Source organism: Lutra lutra, chromosome 18, assembly GCF_902655055.1.
Source record: "Lutra lutra chromosome 18, mLutLut1.2, whole genome shotgun sequence".
Classification (NCBI taxonomy): domain Eukaryota; kingdom Metazoa; phylum Chordata; class Mammalia; order Carnivora; family Mustelidae; genus Lutra; species Lutra lutra.
In genome coordinates, this window is record NC_062295.1 from 5,829,103 (window position 1) to 5,854,255 (window position 25,153).

At 45.6% G+C, this 25,153-nt stretch overlaps 1 protein-coding gene and 1 pseudogene across 5 annotated transcripts in view; both read left to right on the top strand.

Moving 5' to 3' along the window:
- The window catches only part of RBFOX1 (RNA binding fox-1 homolog 1), a 2,072,285-nt gene that overhangs the window by 1,617,333 nt on the left and 429,799 nt on the right, over positions 1 to 25,153 (top strand). The gene's annotated exons all lie outside the window — the stretch shown is intronic.
- Positions 10,893 to 11,022, top strand: LOC125091204 (uncharacterized; annotated as a pseudogene).

The following is a 25,153-nucleotide window of genomic DNA, read 5'->3' on the forward strand; positions in this document are numbered from 1 at the left end:
GGCCCAAGGCATTCTGCAAAGGAACAATGGAATGACATTGAGTTTGCTGTTCAAAATTTCAGAGTTTGAGGAGCTTTCCAAGAAAGTTAAGGAAACAGCATGGAGAGCAGCAGGCACCTAGGGATTGGAGGGAGTTGTCCAACATTATGGAGGCTATCCCTGTAGGGTACACCATCCAATGAAGGTTTGGTTCATGAAGCTCTAGTCAGGGGCAGGTCAAGACTTCAGGGTCTTTAAAAGGAAGGCTGAGTGATTCCAAGTTGATGAAGTCCGAGAGGACGGCGTCTCCATCATGACCGTGCGCTGAAGACACATGGATTCAGCCAGTTCCCCCAACTCTAGGAACGTATTGCCCCCACTCCAAAACCCCTCCTTCCAACACACACGTACATACACACACACACAGACACACCCCCCAGAGGACATATGGCACTCTATAAGACATAATTATCTGTATCCCATTACCAATCTCCTAATTAAATCTCTCAATTAAATCTCTTAATTTATAAACTAGCCTACCAATGGGAGGAAGGTGCTGTATGTTGTAAATCACGGAGGAGGTCTAGGTCGGCAACCTCACGACTGACTTCCAGACACCTGCGGGAAATCTCCTGCATAACTTCCACACTACATCTGGAGAGCAAAGTTTTCTTTCTTTCCACCAGTTTTCTGGAAGGATCTTTCCTAACCCGTCTATATCCTGACCATCGGTGTGTCTGGACAGGCCCAACCCAAATGCAGAAGGAAAAAGGATCGTTATCCTAATTGAAATAGGATTGAGCAGGACATCAATGAGTGACCCAAATGTAGAATTCTCTGTTAAGTGGTAAAACAAACAAACAAACAAAAAAACCCAAACAAACTTAAGACTTCTTAGAAGGTCACTAAGGAATAGAATACTATTGACAAAGTAGCATGTGCTTGACACAATCAAATTTAAATACATGTATAAATTTTTTAAAAATTTAAAATAGAAAATCCTTCCAGCCAGCGTCAACTGCCCTCATTTTTTGTTAGGTTTAATAAACATTGATGCTTCTCATTGTTCAATGAATTCCCAACAGAGACTTTGACTTCTCAGACAGATGCCCCTTTTTTTTTTTTTTTTTTTTTTTTTCCTGAATGAAACTCTGATCTCTAGATGAGGAGCTAAAAGGAGATGGGACATGACCTACGTTAGAAGGGAAAATTGAGGAGGTTGGGCATGCAGAGTGATACAGTGGCCCAGAAGTCAGACGCACTTGAAGTATTTCATCAACGGATCAGGAGTGTTATTCTCTGGCCTTCGTGGTTCTAACTCTGTAGAGCAGGTTGCTCCCCGGGGCAGACAGATTTCTCCATATTCGCTGGATCACTCATTTGTTTTAAGAGTTGAAACAGACTTATCTACAGACATAGAAAAACATGCATACGTGTGCTAAGCAAGGCTTGCTTATGCTTCGGAGCATGTTAACTATTCAGAGAATTATGAAGGAAGGTCTTTTTTTTTTTTTTTAAGAAAAAAAGAGGGGTATTCCCACGCTTCTCCCCAATCTCCTCAATTAGAACCTTAAGGAAGGAGCCCAGGATGCATATTACATGCCCCCTCCTCACACTCCCATAGAATCCCGCTGTGATCAATCCGGCTTAGGGACTCCCAGGGTATGATTTGAACATTATGAAACTGTGATTCATAACCCAGAGGGAAATCCGTCTTCATTCCTTACCATCATACTTACTGTTTATAGCCAGTGCTCTCTTCCTTAGGAAACCCCTTTATCCCACTCCCACTTTTTAATATGGAAGTTTGCCGTAAGAATGGATTTCTTGAGTCTTTAATATTTGACTGGAGAAGTAATTCTGGTCATGGTACATCAGAAAGCTGTTTTTTTCCCCTCTTTCTAATAAGGACTATAATCCATGGCTTACAAAAAAGGATCTCTACAGCATTTCCTGGGTGCTTTAGAATACGCTGTGACAAATGGCGTCTTGCGTTGTACGATCGTCCTCATGGCTTGTAATCCTCATGGCTTGGAATGTTTAATGAATTGATCACAGTGGAATGTAAAGATGAAGCAGCATTTATTTTGTATGTTATATTGCATATAATTTTTAGAGTTGACATTTATAACCATGGAGGCTGTTATTTTACATATCATCTTCAAACCATATCAGCCTTAAACACATTTAAATTTAATAAGCAAGTAGATTAGATTTGCTTTTAAGCTAGGCATATCATTACAGCACGTGTTTCCGGCAGGAGGGCACTCTCGCGATTCAGTACTGTCTTTAGTTGTCTTAAAGAAGCCAGAATTATAAAGAAGGGGGTTAGAGCACGAGCTGAAATAATTAAGTATGAAGTATGTAAGTATATAAGTATATAAGTATAATTAAGTATGACAGACCACCGTAAGCACAGCCCTCCAATCATTGAGGCAGAAGAGTCTGTTTGGTTTTATTAACCATCACCACGCAACTTTGAGACCGAATGCAAGCCTTGGGAATGAAATGCAAATTCTATAATAGGAACATCATTGTGATAATAATTTATTAAATTTCCCGAGCCGTCTCCCTCTGAGGAGGGCAGCACGACGGCCCTGGTGATTAATTTTCAACATCGTTTAACATTTTATTAGAGGGAAACAGTTTGTAATCTATTGATGCCCTTTCTGTACAATTCCATGAGCTGTTTTCAAAACCAGAAGGAAGGGGTGCGGAGGGGGGGATGGAGGAGGGTGAGCAGAAGGAACGTTGGCCAGCGCTTCTAGGTCTGATCCCAAATATCTCAGACTCTCCTGTGCTTTCCTGCCATTTTGTGGCTTGAGTGTCATGGGAGCTTGTTGGTGTTTGTGGAAGGAGAAGGTTTTGTGAATCTGAAGTTAGGGAAAGTGCAGTATTTGGTATGGTGGGGGGGTGGGGTTTCATCTAAGAGACTTGGGGGTCTGAAAGTTGCTGGACTGGGGCTTCTCAGAATCCTAGCAACGCTTACCTAGAAGCTGCAGATAGAAATGCCTGCAGAGCCCACAGATCCTCTGCATGGAGATTACTATACAAGGGACATACTTGGTGGCAGCATTCAGCTCAACTGAGTGTTGACTTGCTAGAAGGTCAACTGTGAGGGGAAAAAAGAGAAATAATAGCAAAATGCAAGGGGAGACCCTGGATGGGATCCTGGCACAGAAATGGGAGCTATGTGGAATAAACTAATGGATTCCCAGTGTGATCTGCAGTTTAGTTACCAGTGTTGTCCCACTGTGAATTTCCTGACTTAGGTCACCGTGCTGTGGTAAAGTCGTGTTCATGTTAGGGGACGCTGCGTAAGACATACACAGGAAGTCTCCTGTTATCTTTGCAGTCTTTCTGTAAATCTAAAACTATTTCAAGTTAAAAATATTTTTATAAATAATTGGGGTGCCTGGGGGGCTTGGTCGGTTAAGTCTTCTGAGTCTTGGTTTCAGCTCAGGTCATGATCTCGGGGTGGTGAGATCCAGCCCTGCATCGGGCTCTGCACTCAGCATGAAGTCTGCTCGAGTTTCTTTCCACCCCCCCCCCCCCTTCCTCTTCCTCTCCTTCTACTGCTCCCCTCTGCTCGCACTGTCTCTCTCTAAAATTAATAAATAAAATGTTAAAAAAGTGTTTTTATAAGCAATAAAAGCGAGGTGCGGGACATGCAAAACACCGGTAGGAAGAGATTACATCCAAGGGTGCCCCAGTGGGGTGTCTGCTTGAGACACCCCACTGGGGCAGCCTCACACACTCTCAGAACGACATAAACGCAGAGAGAGAGACCATGTCTTCTGTTCTTCTTTGTGTGGATAGCTTTCTTACAGTCTGGCAGTGTGGGAGGTAAAATAATGCCCTCCGCCCCAGATATGTCCATACCCTAATCCCTGGAAACTGTGAATAAGTTAGAGTACAATGCAAAGGAGAATTAAGGCTACAAATAGAATTGACCTTGCTCATCAGCTGGCTTTAAGATGGGGAGATTTCCCTGGATTATCTGGATGGACTCAATATGATTCCAGAGGTCCTCATACGTGGAAGAGGGAAGTGCCCTGAAAACAAAAAAAAACAAAACAAACGGGTAATTGCCGTCTTTAACATAGACGTGAGCCATGCACCAAGCAGTGCAGGCAGCCTCTGGAATCCAGAAAAGGCAAGAGCACACATTCTCCCCTAGAGGCTCCAGAAAGGAACACGGTGCCACCAACACCTTCATAGATGAGGAGACATTGCACAGAGAGATGTGAGCTTGCCCAGGGTTGCACAGCTGGTGCGTGACAGGGCGGGGAATCACAGATACAGGGTTCACGTTCTGAAACAACAATCTGATGTATTAACACTTCACTCTGGCACAGCCAGTCTCAGCAGGAATTAGGGTTGGGGGCACCTGGGTGGCTCAGTGAGTTTGGCTCAGGTCATGATCTCAGGGTCCTAGGATTGAGCCCAGGATCGGGCTCTCTGCTCAGCGGGGATCCTGCTCCCCCCTCTCTATCTACTCTTTCTCTGCCTACTTGTGATCTGTGTCAAATATGTAAATAAAATCTTGAAAACAACAACAAAAAAAGAAATTAGGGTTGTATGTTTAGTTAACTTAAAACTGGAAGAAATGTTGCCACAGGAAGGAGAGAGTGAGCGACTGACATTTTCTTGGAGCAATAACTAAAATTATGAGATATTCTATTAGAAGTTGAAAAGATAGTAGTCTCTCTCTCTCTCTCTCTTTTAAAGAAAAGCATTGGCTGGAAACTGCCCTTCCCAAAGTGTGAGTCCCATCTGATTATTATGAATTTAGGTGACATACAGAGATGCTATTAAATAACATTAAACCAATCATTTGGGGATGGAGTTACTCTATTCTGAATTTCCTTTCCATTTTCCTGTTTATGTAATTGAGAAGGTCTTTGTTTGGTGCCAGGGTGTCTTCAACATCTCTCTAATACTTGATGATCTCCATTTTTAACAATAAGATGGAGGCTTCAGGCTTTTGTCTGCAGGTAATGGTAGCAAGATATTAGTAACTTGTGACTGCATTGCATTTATTTTATGGTTACTCTCTACTTGGAATAAGTGATATTATTTTTTTTTCTTTTCCATTTGTAGTATTGATGTAAAGTTGCCCTGTAAAAATAATGTGTTTCAGTGGAAGCAAAGTACATCCGTGTAAAGTTACGTTAAGCTGATGGTTTATCATTATGACACATGATGGTCATTTAGTGACACTGGCAGAAGGATGGCTAAGCTTTGGGAACATCTGATTCTTCAGGGCTGAAGGTTTTGAAGAGTTGAGTCTAATTTCTAAAAAGCTGTTCATCATTAAGTTACAAGGCCCGTAGCTATCTCTGAATCGGTTTTGTTTTCTACCTCGTCACCAGAAATAAATAATTTCATTGACGTTTGAAAGTGGAGATTTCAAAGACAAACGAGTAACATCTTTTCAGTATTGAAATTTGACAGGTATTAACTAAGTCCATTGGTTCTTAATTTGCTTTTTATTATTCTGCTAAGGCTATCAATAAAATATCTAACATCCCTACTTTATGACCTTTATTAAAAACCCCATACTATCTGTTGACCTCACTTTGTTTCATGCCTTGAGCCAAGTCTGCTGTTGGACTAGCCATGTCAGGGGCCGAGCCCATGCTCTGCTACTGGTCCAGCTTTCCCAGGAGAGCCTTATATCCCGTGCTAGGAAAGGACGTCCCTTTCTGAGCCTCATCCTCTTACACTGCTTATCTCACAGGCTCGCAGGGTAGGGCTTCTTGTGAGAATGTTGGTTGTGCTGTCAACCCTAACCAACTCTACCAAGGAACTCATGTGCAAACTTTTTGTCCACCATATAAATTACAGGTCAGAGGAGATGAGCATCGCTGCATGGGCAGGGGCAGGCACCTGACATCTGGCACCACATCTGGCATCCGATAGGGTGGAACAAGGCAGGACTCAACAGCACAAGTCTGGAAGAGTTAGTGGGTAGCGGAGATGCTCACAGTGTAAAGAGAGGTGCTTGGCTTATCTCTCTTACAAATGGATTACGAGTGTAGCTTCGAACATGTGACATGCTTTCCCTTTCGTTCTTGGCCGCGTTGCTGTTTGCGGTGGGATCTGAGGACGTTCCTGGGCTCTGAGCATCAGAAGAATGTGACCATCATCTTGCTCCCCCTGGCAGAGGGAGTCCTGAAGCTTCTCTGATTACCGCTCTGTTTTGTTTCGGTCCTCACCCCCTGCCCCTCCTTTCTTCTTCCTGCTCCTCTCCGTCTTCCTGCTCCTCCTCCTCCTCTTCTTCTGTCCAGAGGAAACAAAAGCACGGGCTCGAGTCAGCAACGTTGAATCTAAAAAATGTGTCCCGCAGTCAGGGTGGCGACAGTAATAGCAATAGGTCCTCGGGCTCAGTACCGAGCATGCGTAATGGGTGGTCAGTGTGCCGCTCGCGGTGCTGGCCACACTGCGGTCACGCTCCCCTTCCGTCCCTCAGAGCTCTCAGCAGATCAGCTCTCCAGCTTGCCCTCCTCCCCTCTCCTCCCTTCCTAGCCCCTTTGCCCAACTTGCTCTGCACTGCACGCTCAGCACTTTCTTGTTCAGACCCTTACCACCCTTGACAGGGCAGTAGACCAAAGGCTCACTCATTCCACAAACATTTACTTATTTAATTTAAGATTTTATTTATTTATTTGACAGACAGAGATCACAAGGAGGCAGAGAGGCAGGCAGAGAGAGAGGAGGAAGCAGGCTCCCCGCTGAGCAGAGAGCCCGATGCAGGGCTCAATCCTAGGACCCCAGGATCATGACCTGAGCTGAAGGCAAAGGCTTTAACCCACTGAGCCTCCCAGGTGCCCCCTCCACAAACATTTATTAAGTCCCTAGGATGTACAGGGTAGTGCTCTCACTTCACCCTGACAACAACCCTGAGAAGGAAATATTTTTATCCCCATTTTTAAGGGAGGAAGACAGTATCCCTCCCTTCAAAGAAGCCTTGGTTAGGAAGAGGAGGCAGGTATGTGCGGCAGCAAGTAAACCTGAATGATGACACGGGAGCAGGAGTTATGCTGAGAAGGGTGTCTCGGAAGGTTGGAGGAGACAGGTGACAGGGTTTTGAGGGTAGGTGGGCATTTTCAGACAGACGATTTATGGAAGGATGTTTCAGGCAAGGAGGACAGCATGTGCAAAGGGAAAGGGAAGTAGAATTCTGAGTGAAGATAAATACATATGACTAAATATAGTTAGAGTGGTGTGCAGAGGGGAAGTTGGGTTGTGTGAACTCTATGAAGCCAAGTGGTATCATCTGTGTATGCAAGTCCGAGTAATTTTAAGAAGGACTTAGGGGAGCCCTGGTGGCTCAGTGGGCTAAGGGTCCGAGTCTTGATTTCAGCTCAGGTCATGATCTCAGGGTTATGAGATCGAGCCCCGCATCAGCCTCCACACTGGGCGTGGAGCCTGCTTAGGCTTCTCTCTCTCTCCCTCTACTTCTGTCTCTCCTGCTCATTCACGCTCTATCTCTCTCTAAAAAGAAAAGGTAGAGGGAAGGAAGTGAGGTAACGAGGGCGGGAGAAAGAAAGGATTTGAAATACTCCATTTCAAAGGTGCACATCACAGCCAGACTGAGTGGCCAGGCTGTTTCTCCCCGTCTCCTAACACCTGGCCACGTGCATTGTTCCTTCTCCCTCCATCCTCCCTTCAGCAGGCCTTTTACCCAGCATCTCTGCTTTCTCCAGGCTGTTGGAACTAAGTACAGAGGTGGTTCCTTTAAGCCTCTCCCGCAACTATTCTCCTATGGGACGGAGAAAAGGAATAAGGAAAAATACGGCTCTGAGCGTCTCATGCTTCCTGTTGTATTTGAAGCAGGGAGAGGTGAGCTTGCTGCTGATTTTAACACCTGCTTCTGGGAATTCCAGAGCTACTTTCTGTTTCTGGAGTCATCTTTTCTTGAGTACAAAGTTAAAAATAGCATCGATAGGAGAGAGAGCTAAAACCTGTGAACAAAAAGTACTATCCCTGTGTAGAAGATAGTTGGCAGGTCCTCAGAAAAAAAGCGAAACACAGAGTTACCCTCTGGCCCAGCACCCACACTCCCAGGCAGACACCCGAGAGGACTGTGACCAGGTCCTCAAAAATTTGTACATGTAGGTTCATACATTGTTCACAACCGAAAAAAGTTGGAAATAACCCTAATACCCCTCCATGAGAGAATGGATAAACAAAATGTGGTATGTCCATGCAAAGGAATATTATTCAGTTATACAAAGTAACGAAGGACTGATACATTCTAAAACCATCATGCTCAGTGGAACAAGTCAGACGCAGACAGTCACACACTGGGTGACTGTATTCGTATGAAATTTCCAGAACTTAAAAGCCATGGAGACAGAAAGCACAGTGGTAGTACTCAGGGCAGGGGGATAGGAAGGGACTCTTTAATCGACATGGGGTTTTCTTTGGGGATGATGAAAATATTTTGAAACTACGTACAGGTGGTGGTTGTGCCATGATGGGATGTGCTAAACGCCACGAGATCGCACAGTATACAACGGTGAATTTCACATCATGTGAATATCACCTCCCTTAAAAAAAAAAAATAAAAGAACCAGAACAGGTAAAACTCAGCACAGTTTCCAAAGAAATGAGTTTTCTGCGTTGCACACGGTTTGCACAGTACAGACCGTGCTTGCGAGAAACCCCCAGAAGTTGATCCTTGGAGAAGCTAAGTCCGTCTGGAGAGTGGTGAAGGAGGCAGCTCCGAGAATCGGGGCTCATTTCCAGTTCCAAGAGGCCAGTGAAGTATGACCACTAACATCACATGGCCATCCTCCTCCCTAGGGAAGTTGCAGCCTGGGAAGGTGACAGCTCATAATGTCAGAAACCGATGATGAGAAAATTGGAAATGGATGGAGTTTTATGGCAATGCATTTTTAACTCCACTTCAGCGTAGAGGGGACGTTTTAAGGAGCTAAGAGCTTAAACCAGACAAGATTTCCTCCAGTGTGATAATAAATACACCAAAGTGCCCTTCTATGTTTAATAATTCAGGATCCACTGAGTGTTTAAAGGGTTTCCTGTTTTATCATTTGAAAAATCGAATGGTAATCGGTTAAAAAGTAATAGATGAGAAATGTTTTTGAGATGGGCCCCGAATCACGCACTTTAAAATGTCTTTGGAAATGGATGTCTGCGTGTTCTAGGGAGCAGGCGCCTGAAGGTTTGGAAGCTGTGGCACAACCACACGCTCGTCACGCCTTTGTGGGCTTGTGTGTGGAGGGACGGCAGCCACGTCCACGCGTGTCATCGGCCAGTAGTCTGAGTGGCGTTGGAACGAAATTAGGCTGAAAGAACATTGTGGGGCCACTTTTGCAATCGGCTGTTCCTCAATCTGTTCCAGATGTAGACGCCAACAGTCACAGAGCCGGATTCCTGGAAAATTCCAGAGAAAAACTTAAAAGCCAGGCCGTGGCAACATTTTATTGCTGGGGACATGAACACGTGGTGTCAGTGAGAAGGGGTTTGCCTTGTTCCGGCCCGCAGTACGGCTCACATGGACTGTGATTCTAGAATGCTAGAATGCTAGAATGAATGCTAGATTCTACGCAGCGGTGATTTTTGCAAAGGAAGCCCCACTCTTCTTGCAGATGATACGTACCATCCTACGACTCTCCGATCTAAGACAGGTGGATTTTCCCAGGGAAGGGAACGGAGAAGAGGATGGGCTTCTGGCAACACTTAATTAGCCTGTCTTAGGACAGAATCCAAAAGGCAGAAAGGGTCCATGTGTGCTCTTAAACGTCATGTTGGAAATAAAAGCTACCACTGTGCTTCATTTTTAATCAAGTACGTATCGCACCTGTGTTTATGAGGTGCCCGTCAGACACTGGAACAGGGGCTGGGGATACTGCCTTACGCCTGACGGACAAGATCCCTGCTTGCCTGGGGCTCATAATATCTGGTAGAGGAAAAACAAGAAGGAATTGTGACAGAAATTGCCAGCTGCCTTTCCCCTAGCCACTTATCCCTCTTTCTTAGTAATTGACCCCTTGGTAATGGGCCCCTTAGTCATAGCCAAGATGCCCAAATTAAAGGAAAATAATACTGTGTTCTCCAGCTTTCCTAGCAGACAGGGATCACCATCAAGATGGCAATGGAAATTATTAGGTGTGGTTTCTGGGAAAACCCTTTAATAGGGGCTGACTCACAGCGCTAGCAGCATCCATGCGTTCTCCCCCTTTCTCTCTCCCGCTGTATTAAACCATGTGATGTAGAGGCTACTTTGAGGGTGGAATCTATGGCCTAAAAAAGTGGAAGGAGCAACAGGATTTCTGATGGACTGCCTAGCCCCAGACTTCTTTTATGGGAGAGAAAAATAAACATACGTTTCGTTTAAGCCACAGTGATTTCAGGACTCTGTAAATAGCAACAAACCCAATTGTTGTGAGACTGAGGCAGAAAAGACAAATATAAAATCATTTTACAAAGTCGAACCTCAGGGCCCCTGGGGGCTGAGTCTGTTAAGCGTCTGCCTTCGGCTCAGCTCAGGTCATGATCCCAGGGTTCTGGGATCGAGCCCCTTATTGGGCTACCCTGCTCAGTGGGGAATCTCCTTCTCTTTTCCCCTCCTCTTGTGCCCTCTCTCTGCCTCTCAAATAAATAAATAAAATCTTAAAAAAAAAAAAAAGGAAAGAAAGACAGGAAAACCTCCTCCGTAGGCAACAAAACAGAGAGATGGGAGAGAGTTGGACTGGCTGAGGGACTGACAGAGGCTACTGTGGAATGGGAAGCCACATACTGAAGTGATCAATGACTGAGAAATGAAAGATAGTCAGAATGGTCAGACAGCGGTAGAAGAAGGAGAGAATGTCACCAGATGAGGAAGTTCTTAGCTGGGTATAGGCAGGAGAATGATGATCTGATATTTCGTTACAAAGCTAAGCTTTGTGCAGTGGCAGTAGAGTAGCCAATGAGGTTTATCCGAGGCGCGAATATTGCTAATTGAAACAAAGCTCACTCTGGCTGCCATGTAGAAAGTGGGCAGAGCAAGCGTGGAGGCAGGATGACCTTTTAGGTGGTGATGACAGAACTCCAGGTCAGAGATGATCGTGGGCCTGATGATGGAGGGAGCAGTAATGGAAGTAGAGGAATCTGTGAAGGCAGTTGAAACCTAAACTGCTGATGTTAGAAGGATGAGCGTAGATGCAATGTCTATATTGCTTCTGGAAGAATCTGTCCCAGAATCTTCCTGCTAGAGTTACTTGGTTGTGTGCAGAAAAACAACATGGATTACTCAACAACAGCAATAAAAAACCTGAATCAAAAATGGGCAAAGAACTTGAACAGACCCTTCTCCAAGGAAGATATATGAATGGCCAGTATGCACATGATAAGATGCTCTATATCACTAATCACTAGGGAGATATCAATCAAAACCATGATGAGATACCACCTCACATCCATTCAGATGTTTACCATAGGAAGGAAAGAAAGAAAGAAAGAGGGAGAGAGAGAAAGAGAGGCAGGAAGGAAGGAAAGAAGGAAGGAAAGGAGGGAGGGAGAAAGGCAGAAACAAAGAGAAGAAAGAAAAGGAAGGAAGGGAAGGATGGAAGGATGGGACAGAGGGAGGAAGGAAGGAAAGAAGAAAGAAAAGAAGGAAGGGAGGGAGGAAGGAAGGAAAAGCAGAAAATGGCAAATATTGGTGAGGATATGGAAAAATCGTAACCCTTGTGCACTGTTGGTGGGAATGTAAAATGTGCAACCATGGGGCACGTGGGTGGCATAGTCAGTTAAGCATAGAACTCTTGGTTTCAGCTCAGGTCATGATCTCAAGGTCTTCAGATTGAGTCCTGTGTTGGTCTCTGTGCTCAGCATGAAATCTGCTTGAGATTCTCTCTCTCCCTTTGCCTTTCCTGCTGTCTCTCTCTCTCTCTCTCTCAAATAAATAAATAAAATCTTTTAAAAAATAAAATGTGCAGGGGCGCCTGGGTGGCTCAGTGGGTTAAGCCGCTGCCTTCGACTCAGGTCATGATCCCAGGTCCTGGGTTCGAGCCCCACATCGGGCTTTCTGCTCAGCAGGGAGCCTGCTTCCTCCTCTCTCTCTGCCTGCCTCTCTGCCTACTTGTGATTTCTCTCTGTCAAATAAATAAATAAAATCTTAAAAAAAAAAAATAAAATGTGCAGGCACTATAGAAAACGATATGGTGATTTCTAAAAAAAAAAAAATAGTTAGCATATGATTTAGCAATTCAACTTGTGAATACTCAAGAGGTCTTTGTATGCCCATGTTCATAGCAGCATTATTCACAATAGCTAAAATGTGGAAGCAACCCGTGTCCACTGACAGATGAACGGACAACCAAAATGTAGTATATTTATATAATGGAATTTTATTCAGCTTTAAAAAGAAAGGAAATTCTGATATATTCTGCAACACGAATGAACCGTAAAGGCACGACGCTGAGTGAAAGAAGCCAGTCACAAAATGGCAAATACTGCAATGTTACACTTCCATGAGGCAACTAGAAAAGTCAGAATCACAGGCAAAGTAGAGTGGAGGTTGCCAAGGGTTGAAGGGGTTAGTGAGAAGTTAGTGTTTAATGAGGTCACAGTCTCACATTTGCAAGTGAACGGAGTTCTGGAGAGGATGGTTGTGCGGTGTGAAGGTACTTAATACCACTGAACTGTACTCTTAAAATTAGCTTAAATAGTAAATTTTATATCCTGTATATTTTTACCACAATTTTTAAAAAAGGAAAAAAAAATTCAATATGGGTTGCCTGTCCCTGGGATTGCAATGAGTTTTCCTCCAGTACAACCTTGTCTGTCCTCTCGCAGCTCAGAAGCAGGTCTCTTTATCTGTGTGACCAGATATCTGTATCTGTGTGACCCAGTCTAGCATCTCACTGGTAAATGGTATCTCTAAGTTTCCCATTTGATATTGAGCTGATATTTACGTCTGCAAATATCAGCTCATGAGTGCCTCCTTCTCAAAAGCCCCTCCAAACCCAGCAGAGGCAGCCTTCTTCCTTGAAAAGTGGGAGAAGGACCTCCCATCCACAGATATCACTGGGAATCTGAGGACGTCCAGAGAGCTGATCCTCAGAAGGGGCTGAAGTCAGAACTAGTCAAGGAGGACACATGCACATTTACATATGATTTGCATCTGCTTTGCATAGGGCTGCACAGGCTGTGCTGTGTTCTCAAACATCACTCACGTTATATTTTAAGACTGTCACAATCTTTGATTAACATTTAGATCTGCAGCCCGGGTGCCTCAAACTTCTCCAGCCTTCTTTGTTTAAACCGGCGTCATCCTTTATCCCTGGGTGGTGGGCAGTCCGGGGCCCCTGCCGCGTAGCTGAGGATGCTTGGAGTTACCACCCATTCCAGTTTTCCGTTCCTACGTCCAGCCCATCGCCCCTTTCTCAGGCCCACCCCAAGCACACGGCACCATCCAGGCTGTTGTGCGTAGCAGCTCTTCTTACTGAGTTAGAGAAGGTAGAGGAAGCAATTTAGAAGTCAGTCTTAGCACTCTTGTTTTTCAGAGTCCCTCCGTCTTGGGGGTTGGAGGGTGGGGTGTTCACTGGAAGTTTCCTCCTTACATGGTGACCTCTCTCCTTTTTCTTCTCCCCTCCCCTTTCCTCTCCTCCTCCTTCCTCCCCATCCCTCTCTTCTCTTTCCTCTTCTTTCTCAGTGGACCATGAGTGAGCACTCATTTGGTCCCACAGACACGCCTTTGGTGCCTAATGAGCTAGTAAATAAGATGTACAAGTCCCTCCCCTCTGGAAGTTTAGTGTTGTGCTGACAGGGATATCCCCCAAAAGTCAATAAATGAAATCCGCGAATAAATTGCTTTTGCCACAGTGAGAGATAATGGTACATAGTCAAAGAATTATGGAGGGTCACCAGCCGAAATGGAGGCATGGGAAGATGTCTTGTGAAGGTCAGGCTGAGGGAGGGCTGTTGTGGAAGGACAGAAGGATAAGGCCCTGAAGCAGAAGGGTCTCAGCAGACTCCAGAAAGACAAAGGAGGCCTGTGTGGGGGTGGGGAGGCAGGGTGACATGTGGGCAGAAAGAGACAGGAGCAGGGAGGAAGAGGCAGACAGGGATGCAGCTTGTAGGGCTTCTGATGCCCCATCAGGTATGGATTTCACTGTCGGTCTGTTTCCACTGTGGGAGGGTAACATGATATCATGCATGTTAAAAGCATAGCCCTCTGCTGGTTCAGTGGAAAGCTACTGCCCCTCTCGTATTTGTCCTACTTTTCTCCATTTTCCATGTGTTCCTGGTTTCTCAGGGACTCAGTTCACCAGAACTCTAGGCTCCTCTTATAAGGAATAATGCAGTTTTATCGTCAAGCTCATGGTGTGTGTGCATGTGTCTGTGTGTGTGCGCACGCATGGTGCATGTAAGAGAGAGGGAGAGAGAGAGAGGTGGGAGGCATTATGCCACCACCCCCCCATGAGGTAGAGGTAGAAACTGTATGTGCAATATTTAATTTCCCTTCCATCTGCTTCCTCTCTGCACCCCCGTCCCCGCTATCAGTGATATTAAGACCGAGGATGAGAGGTGGGAAAAAATGCTACATGAGATGAGTGCTGTCCCAGTGCATATTTTGGAAAATTCCAACTGAGTACAAACGTATGGAGATAAATACAAAACCTTTGATCGTAGGTCGCTGCCTACAGTTTATATTCCTGCCAAATGTGTTGACAACATACAACACATTTTAAGAACTGGGTTTTCACGCCGTTCTGGTCATTCATCGTGTTGACATAAACCTGGTCATTCAACCTGCGGTCTTTGGTGATAGGCAGAACAACTGGGAAGGAAAGGAGGCCCCTGAGTCTTCAAAAGGGGTGAAGGGGAGGGTACAGGGGCTGTCGTGATTATCTCTGGGAGATGAATCGGTGCCTCACCACACGGGAACTGTGTAGCCAGTAATGTCCTGCTTACATCTCCAAAAGGCAGGCGGTCGTTACGGCCCTACTCCCCAGCTTCCGTGGTGGAATCCAGGAAGATCATCTGGCTTTCTCACATCATGCTGTTGACAGCGTGAGGCGTCTCAAGCAGATGGTGCTCTTTGAACACAGGTGTGGCTTGGCCACCCAGATCATCGTGGAATGTTTTGCTTTAGGGGAACCAACATCAGGAACTCATAAAATGTTTAGCAGATTTAGGTAAATGCTTACTTACAGTCTAATTTGGAAAAATAATCCCCTCTGTATAGTAATATTTATTGTCTGAGTAAGCCAGGTGATACAGACTGATTATCTTTCTAGGCAAGCTGATGGGTAGAATAGATTTAGGAGGGAACAGCATCTTAATACTTGGCATTTGCACTGCAAGGATCTGGCTAAATTGAAGATGGGGAGTAAGTAGGAGTTTTGAGATCGTATGCTGTGTAATGGGTCTGACTTTATTTATTTCGCTCAATTCACCTAACAGACCCTTTACAAATGCATTACGTGGATTTTTAGCAACTGGGATATTTGCCTACAGGTTTGTTTTTTTTTTTTTTTTTTTTTTTTGGTAAGAAATAAACTTGCTAGCTGTCCAAAGCGAGTTGCCCACCGTCCTCTAACACTCTGCCAATCATAGGGGTTAAGGCAGATTTGATTGCCAGTCATATTGTACTCCAGGTGAAGTGCTAAGAATGCTGTCTTATCCCTCTGCTGGATTAGCTTTAAAAGGTGATCTTGGAGTCCTGTCAAGCACAGAGTGAGGATTTACAAAGTGACAAACACATGGCCACGACATTTACTACGAGATTTCCCATGACTGAATTCCCAGCTCCTGGCCAAGAAGAAATAGGCAGTGGAAGAGTTTGAAAGGGAGCGTGTTAGCACGGATACATTTTAGAAGGCAGGCCGTTCCTTTTCTGTGTTTAGGTGGGGATTTCTAAACAATCAAGCCATACCCTTCTCTGGAAAAAAAAAAAAAAAAAACAAAAACGGGAGAGGCACGAGCGAGCAATCGTCTTGACTGGGAACATTGGTTTCTTGCTTGCTTTCTTGTGCAGGGGTCGGCTCCCTGTCTGTGTTCGGCTCACTTAATGGTACCATGGCCTTTTGCAGCCAACGGAGCCCTTTGTAGCTCATCATGATCTCATTCCTCATCCCAGCGACTTCAAGGGCTTTATGGAAATACCAGACAGATGTGTACCTGCTTCTGCAGAGCCTTCAAATAACCCCATCTATCTTGATGGCATTTCTCCGCTGATCAGCCAGAGGTTTACACTGTATGTTCTTTTTACAGCATCTTCATTACCTTTGTCTCTTACGGAGCCGCCCACTTCCATGTACCCTGCCAGGCTTCATGCTCGTCCCCCTGGTCACGCTCTGGCCCTTCGTTCTGCTAGCTTCAGGTTGATCAGCCATGCGTGTTTCTGAGCAGACAGAACATGCTTTTCATGATTTCCCCACTGTCCCTTCCAGGAATCCTTCCTCCTCTTTCCATTACATGCACATGAATGGTGGAGAGAGGAACTCCACAGCATAAAGAAGCCCTAACAGGGGCACCAGGGTGTCTCAATCAGCGAAGCGTCCAGCTCTTGATCTCAACTCAGGTCTTGATCTCAGGGTCATGAGTTTGAGCCCTGAGTTGGGCTCCATGCTGGGTGTGGAACCCACTTTAAAACAACAACAACAACAAAAACAAAGAGAAAATTTATTAAAAGCAAATTGGACATCCAACATACCCTAGATTAACCCCTGACGGTACCTAGTGCACGACAGATGATCCAGTGAATATTGCTTGAATGATGAAATGGCTGAATTAATTACTGATCTTGCTACCAAAACTAACAAAATGGAAATAGGGCCATTCAAGTTTGGGGCCAGAGAAGTAATCTGTGATACCAGTAGAAGGAGCAACACGCTCACTCCAGAGTCTTCCAGCGACACTGTGCTCGGCACTAGGAACTGCTTCTGTAACCTCAAGAGGGTCGGTAGTCAAGAAAGTTCTTAACCTCTTTTCAGTAGAATCCAACTGAGTAGTGACCTGGGGTTCTCTGCATAGCAGTTGCTTCCAGCCCATCGAGGGCTAATCTGTCCGTTGGACCCAGTTTATGTGGCTTTGTGGTAGAGCCTGCACTGTTGGAGGGCAGTGGGCCACCATCTCTTGCTGGGCACCATCTGCTCTAGAGAACATCTTTATTTAGGGACAGAACCATAGAGAAGATGTGCTGCTCCTGGGGAGGTCAACTCCAAGGAGACTTCCGTCCCCCTCCCCCTTTCTCTCTTAGGGAAGCTCATCATTTCCCTCAACTGGGGGCCTCTACTAAGTGGACTCTCTTTTGAGCACCACCCAGGGAACTTAGTGCATGCCATCCTTTCCAGCAAGCTGGAACTCAGGCATCAGCAATCCTGCAGTGAAAAACCAGGAGACCTCGGTGTGGCTGCAGGAGAACTGAGATTGTGACTTATCTCTGGAACTGGGCTTTCGGAGGCAGGGATCTCACTAGAGCTAAAGTATGAAGTTGCCACCAATTTTCTTGCCATCTGTATGGGTTGAAGTGGGTCCCTCCCCAAATTTGTGTGTTGAAGTCCTAAATCCCAGCATCTCAGAATGAAACCGTATTTGGAGAAAGGGGCTTCAAAGAGGTAATTAAGGCTAAATGAGGTGATTGGGGTAAGCCCTAGTCCACCAGGACTGGTGCCCTCACGAGAAGAGGAGATGAGGACACGGATGGGCCCAGAGGGAAGACCGTAGGAGGACATGGGGAGACGATGGCCCCCTGCGAGCCAAGGGGAGTCTTCACCAGACACCAAGCCTGCCAACATCTTGATCTCAGACTTCCAGCCTCCAGAATCAGGACAACATACATTTCTCTTGTTTTCGCCCCCAAGTCTATGCTGCTTTGTTATGGCAGCTTTGGTGAAGTCATATACCACAGCCCCCTAAATGTGTTTCCGTGGACCACGTGGAAAAGCTAACCCCACAACGTGAAAGCATAAGTTATTTGCGCGCGCGCGCGTGTGTGTGTGTGTGTGTGTGACTTATTGTAAGGACTTGCTGACAGGACGGTGGGGGCTGGCCAGGCAGGTCTGGAGGTCTGAAATCCATAGGGCACGCTGTCAGGAAGAGCGGTCTGAGCTCTCTGGCGGGAGCAGAGGCGGCACTGCTCAGGTGAAATTTCTTCTTCCTCAAGGAAGCATCCGTTCTGCTCTTCAGGCTTTTCACAGATTCGATCAGGCCCACCAAAATTTCCGAGGATAATCTCCTTTACTTAAAGACACCCGATAACTGACGTTAATCCCATCAGCAAAATACCTTACACAGCAACACCGAAATTAGTGTTTGATCAAATCACTAGGTGCCTAACCCGGCCGACATGTAAAATTGACCATCCTAATGACGGCGATGACAGCTGCTCTTCTGAATTGTACCCGTCCTAGGCGTCGGGCGTGCTGCTAAGATTCCTACATGCATTATTTACACTTTTATCCCAATTATTATCCTCCTATTATCTATAAGGAGGTTCAGGGAGGTTAAATGATATGTCCCAAGTCGCACTGGATTAAAAAGTAGGTCTGCGTGATCTCCAAATCCAAGTTTTTAACCCCTGGGCTGGTAGCTGTCAGAGAGACAGAAATCCTGGGCTCTAGGGCTCCATCATTAATAAATATAGGAAACGGTTAAAAACCCCAGGGAGCATCTTCCATGTAAAAAGCATCCCATGAATCTGAAATGAGGGAGAAAGAGCTTGTTGTGGGAATCTAGAGCCACACCTGGTAAGCAAAGCGAACTCCCTTCGTTTCCAGGGGGACGTGAGCAGGAACCTAAGTTACTGTAATTCCTACGCCGGGGGTCTGGGGGACATTTCTTCTTCAGCTCCCAGGCCAGGTAGGCAGGAGGGAGCCTGATCGAGGAAGCCTCAGAGGGTGTTCCCCGGGCCCTTGTCTCTAAGCGGCGGTAAGTCCTCACATCTTCCTCCAGTCCGTCCCCCGCCTTAGCACGCTGTGGTTGCAGCATTTCCTAATATAAATGCAAGCGAAATAAAATTAGAAATGTGCCAGTGGGGGAAGCCAGCTACCCACAGGCGCCGTAAATTGCCTTTCCCTCTTACCCCTCCTCCCTTCTGCCTACCCCCTCTCACCCCCATCCAGCCACCCTGAATAACCTGCCTTGCCTGGCTGAGTCACTGTTTCTGGAAAAGCAGGGCCAGGGAGGTTCCAGACAAGTCCAGGGAAGGGTGATTAGCTGAGAATCAGCAGTGAGAAATGAATTTACCGAGAAAGGTGATGTGATTAACCTGCGTGGGTGGCGGGTCCAGAAGGCCGGCTTGGAGCAGACAGCTTGAGTGACATCTGTCTTTTAGGGTCAAGAGGAAGAGAGAAGCACAAGCTGCTAGATTCTGTCATCACATCAGCCACTTTTGTATATGATTCCTTTGTTTCTGCTTTTTCAGTGTTGGCACAATGCTTTACTCTCAGGGAGAGTAATCTGTTGGCTGTACCGTCAAAGGCTCAATGTTTGATGACTGAGGAACACCTGTTTTATTAGCCACTTCCCCACAAACAGCACTATTTTAGATGGATGGGTATGCTTGAATCTGGGCAGAAGCTACTTTAGGGTGTAGGGAATTCACAGTCGGGGTGTCTACTCCAGAGCAGGATTGTTTGGATCCCTAGGGCCTGGGCACGGACCTTTCCCCAAGCAGAGGAGCATCATACCCCTGGGAGGCTGAGGACTGTGTCATGAGACATTCTCACCAGCTGCTTTTTTAAGAAAGCGGAGAAGAACAGCATCCATATTTGAGGACTTTATTGATGATAAACGGATACCATGCTAAGGTGGTGAAAATGGTCATGGCCTTATTATTCATGGAAGCAGTAACGGTTACCTGTGACCTGTTACTAGGCTCATGCTTCGCCATGTATATTTTGAGAACCATCCCGTCGCCAATGTCATTCCATGCTCCCCCAAATCCTGGAAGACAGTATGATCGTCCCATTCCTGTTTTTATAGATGAGAAGAAGTAAACGAAAGCCAAATTGTTGAATAGCTTGCCAAGACTATGCTGCTAAAGGGGGGGTTGAGAGTGATTGGTTTGTAGGTCATCTGGAGCCTGGAGGCTGAGCTCCTAACCACCTTGAAGCATTGCCAGAATCAGGGGACGTGTAGGGCACTTGGGATGTCATGAGCAGAGGGAAGGAGGCGCCTGTATCTGCCTCCCACCCCCATCCATCAGTGGTTCTCTGTTCTGCTTTCACATTAAGGTCTCTTGGGATACCTTAAGAAATAGTGTTGCCTGTGTCCAAATGCAGACTGGTCAAAGATAATTTTAGGGAAGAAGGCCTTAATGATCAGTAATTTTTAAGTTCCCCCACTAATGTTAATGGGCAGCCAGAGTTGGGAACAACTTCCTAAAGATCAGATATTCTTAAATGTGGTCCATGGATCAGATGTCAGTAGGTCTGTTCGAAGTTTTTGTTCGTGAGTATTTATTTGTTGAGAACGGAAGCATGGCTTTTCCTAATTCTCAAAGCCAAAGAAGCCAAAAGAATACGAGAAATCGTTGCCTTGGAGAATGACGGTAACCATCACCACCTTCCATTGAGAGCCTACTGTGTGCCACACTCTGGAATGGGCTCTTGGGACAGGTGATCTCTTTAATCATTCGAAGAGCCCTGGCATTGTCCTATTTTATATATGAGAGGCTGAGTTTCCAAAGTGCCAGGGAACATGCCCAGGATGTCACCATGAATAAAGAATTGAGCCATAAACCAACTCAAGTCTATTTAATGCCAAAGCCAGTCCTTCCTAATAGACTTCCCTGATGGATGAGCGTTGAAAAAGTCTTGCCCAGAAACAGGGGAATGGACTCAAAAACAGCTAGAGGGCTTTGCCAGCCAGAGGGCATGCAGGAACTCTAAAGTGGTGCATTGTTAAGGAAGTAAAATATTCCAAATTTGAACAGTATAGCTCAGGATTAATCTCCACTGCCCTAAAGAGGAAGCAAGAAAGAATTTGACATTTCCCTCATGCCTGGAACCTGATCCTTTCTGGAAACTTCTGTGCTTCCTTATAGGGAATCTTTTTTGTTTGTTTCTTTGTTTTGTTTTGTTTCTTTTCACTGCCACCTTATTTTCCTGGTTCCTGACCATGTATCCCAAGTAAAAGAAGTTTCCTAATAAAGCAGATGTAGACCCTTCATTTAATCAAGAGTATGTCTTACATCCTGTTTTCTTCTACTCTTTCTTCCCCAAAGGACTTTTGACAATTAATTTCATGCATGTGGAAGGAGGATGTCCTTCACAATGACACAATGATCTTACCCAGCAAATATGTTTCCTTACACAGATCCCTGTGCTGGCAAATGGCATGACCTAGTTGTTTAAGCTAAACGCCTCAGCACCCTTCTTCATCCCTTCCTCTTGTGCTACCTGCTCTCCTCTCTCAGCGGCCAGTCAGTCCTAACAATGCCTCTCAGGGCCACCATTCTGTCCCTGTCCACCATGTACATCTCTGTTCCGGACCCCATGTCTCTCTCAGACAAGAAACCACCACGGCTCCTTCTTGCTCAGCCCCCAGCCCACTCCCTCCCATGCAACTGGAGTCATAGTCTTTCATAGTCATACTTCAGAGTCTTCTTTGAGGGCTGAAAATGCACACACACACACACACACACACACACACACAAATACAAATACAGGTGGATCTTGAATAACCCAGGATGCCAACCCTCCATGCAGTCAAAAATCCACATGTAACCTTGGAGTCCCTGGGAATTTATCTGTTCATCATCTGTTCACTGGAAGATTTCTCATTAACATAAATTGTCCATTAACACATAAGTTGAATATTGTATATATTATATACTTATATTCTTTTTAAAATTTTTTATTTTTTTATAAACATATAATGTATTATTAGCCTCAGTATATACTGTATACTTAACCAGAAAGTAAGCTAGAGAAAAAGGTATTATTAAGAAAATCCTAGGGGCGCCTGGATGGCTCAGTGTTAAGCTGTCTTCAGCTTGCATCTTGATCCCAGGGTTCTGGGATTGAGCCCCCCATCGGGCTTTCTGCTCAGCAGGGAGCCTGCTTCTCCCTCTCCCACCCACCCCTGCTTGTGTTCCCTCTTTTGCTGTGTCTCTCTCTGTCAAATAAATAAATAAAATCTTTGAAAAAAAAAGAAAATCCCAAGGAAGAGGAAAATACATTTACAGTATTGTACCACATTTATTAGAAAAAAATCTGCATATAGGTCGACCTGCACACTTCGAACCCATGTCATACAAGGGTCAGCTGTACATTACACACACACACACACACACACACACACACACACACACACACACACACACACACCCTTCTCTGAGCCTGAAAATAAAGTCCAGAATTCTTCACACAACCAACCCTATGCAGCATGGTCTTTCATTCTTTTCTCCAGTATTTCTTTTGCTCGTTGGTTCCCACTTCTCCAAAATTAAGTGGGTTAAAAAAAAAAAAATTAAGTAGGAAAACCTACCTTCCATTTCCTGCCTACATCCATGAGGTTATAAGTAAGGTGGTCTGGGTAGCTTGTACTTTTGGTGAGAAAGGACTTCTGTTTGTTCATGAAACAGCTTTACTGAGCTATAATTCACTTACCATAAAACTCACCAATTCAATGTTTTGCTTTGTTGTTTTTTTTTTTTTTCAGTGTGTGTTGCAGAGATGCACTGCCGACCCTACAATGAATTTCAAACCGTTTTGCTTTCACCATGTATAATCACAAAATCATCACCTTGTATGCCTCACATATACAGCATACGGTCTTTGACAATTAGACCTCATTAAAGCTGGGGCTGGTGGCGGGGAGGACATTTTCCCCATCCCAAAACACGCTCGAACATACCAGCCTTCACTGACCCCTCCCCTCGACCGTCGGCAACCACGAATGCACGGTCTGCCTCTACAGGTCCGCCTGTTCTGGGCATTTTGGGCAAATGGAATCACAGGTGCCACAAAAGGTGGCTTTTTGTGTCTGGTTGCTTTCCCTTAGCATCACAGTTGCCAGGCTCACCTGCGTTGGGGCAGGTATTGCCCTAGAACATTCTGTCATGTGGATATAGCATATTCTATTCATCTGGGAACACCTGGTACACATTTGGGTTATTTCCGCTCCTTGGCAGTGTGACTCACGCCACTCTCTGCACGTCGTTAGGAGCATCACTAAATCTGGGTTGTTCCAGGTACTACCAGCAAAAACTCCGCTGGCCGTACGATTCCTCTAAGCCTCAGTTTTCTTCTCTGTAAAATGGGAAGCACAACAGCATCTACCGCAGGGGTCCTGGTGATAATGGCTTGTAAGGGTGTGAGTACCGGGTTGAGCCTCACATCTCGTACATAATTGCCATTCCGCAAACCCGCACTCTTCAAACCATTCCCTTTCCATTGGGCCAAAATCTTTAGGGGGGTGGTCGCTGACGACTCTTCGTTTTCCACAAATACTTATTTAATTTTTACTGTGCCCTAGTCATTTATTCATTCTCTTCAGTAAGCCTGTGGTAGAGTCATTACTTTCTTATATATGAGAAAACTAAGACTGAGAGGATTCAGGGATGTGTCCTCGGTGAGTGAAAGTACAACCAGATTTCTGGCCAAAAGCAAACGATAAATACTCAGAACCTGCATTTTCTGGTGTTTGGAACCTGTCTTCCACTTGTCTCCCAACCCTACATCTGCCACGCTTGGCGTACACAGGGCCCTGAGGCAGCTCATTCTAAGAGTATAACCAAGGGCTTAGCTTTAAAGAGCAAATGCAGACCTGTTCCTCAGCTGTGGGAAGCAGCATTCGGTGAACAGTAGCTGATCACTTTCTTCTGAGAAGAAGGTTTACGTGCAGCGGAAAGACTGCAACAGAATATCAGAGAGAGCTCCCTTATACTCAAGGTCTGGGCATCTTGGATAGCTCATCTGACACTCTCCCATAGTTTCCAGTCTACCTCCTCTATCACCACTGTGTGTGCACGTCTGTTTGTATGTCTTTATGTATGAGTGTTGGCATGCATATATGCAAATGCATGTTTTGTGTACATGTTGGTGTCTGCATATATATGTTGGTGTGGGGGTGCTGGGGTGCACGTGCACCTGACCACGGCTCCCCTCTTCAGGGGCCAGGCCTCACTCCATCTCACTGATTTTTCTAATCCTGTGATTTTTTTTTCCCCCCCAAGGAGTTGGGAAGTCAGCTTAAGCCTTACATTTTCTTTTTTCTTCATGATTCCGGCTAAATCCCCTGCAAATCACCATCCTCTACCTTCCAAAGATGTGTTGGGCGTAGCAGTTAAAACATACAGTCTACCTAGGCCTTCCTCCGTGTACGTTTCTTTCTCTCATCCCCCTTCAATATGTGTGTCACGCAAGACACATGGATGGAGATCGAAAGAAGGTTGAAAATGACATAGTTGGAAAGCGAGGAAGCCAGAGAGAGAGAACGAGGCTGAAATCTGTGTCGGATCCCGCTCAGGGAGTTTCGGGATGAGGTTGCATGTTTGAGAGAGAAAATAGTAAAACAGTAACTAGGTGTCACTCTTTTCCCAACCTTCACTGTAATTGAGCAGAGAAGTAAGCAAAAATAAAAGAACAGTTTTGTTAACCTGAGAATGTGATTTGGCTCAAGGTTTTTAGGGTTACGCAGTGCATGTCTTTGTTTCTTTTGCTCCTACCTAGCTGCGAGCCTTCCGCAAGTCATCTCTCAGAGTGATTTAAAAAAATAAATAAAAAGGGAGTTTTCAGCAGGGATGGCCTTTTATTTTCTCGCTTCCCCTGCAGTGAGGTAATCAGGAACCTGTCTGGAAGCATCAGAAGCCGCGGCTGCGTTTGGTGGGTTTGAACTGGCCCACGTCCCCCTGCCTCAGTCAGCCCCATGCTGGGAGTGTGTGCGCAGCACAGTCCTATGTCTGGGGTCTGGAGGGCGTCTGGGCTGTTCCTAGCAGAGCTGCTGTCCCTAGCTTCACAAAAGTGCCTCTTTCCTGCTGGTGGTCACAAGAGAAGGAGAGGGTGAGAGGGCTCTGGGGCCAGACAAAGCGAGCTTTTGCAACCGAACATGGCATTGACCACCAGCAGCCTTCATTATCCCCATCGTCACAGGCAGTCGGGCTGGCTTTTTGTCAGTCCTGTTCAGAGAAGCCTTGTTAATTCACCCCCATGAAAATGGAAGTTTCATAGGCATTGACATAATTAATGAAGAGGCGGGCAGCGTG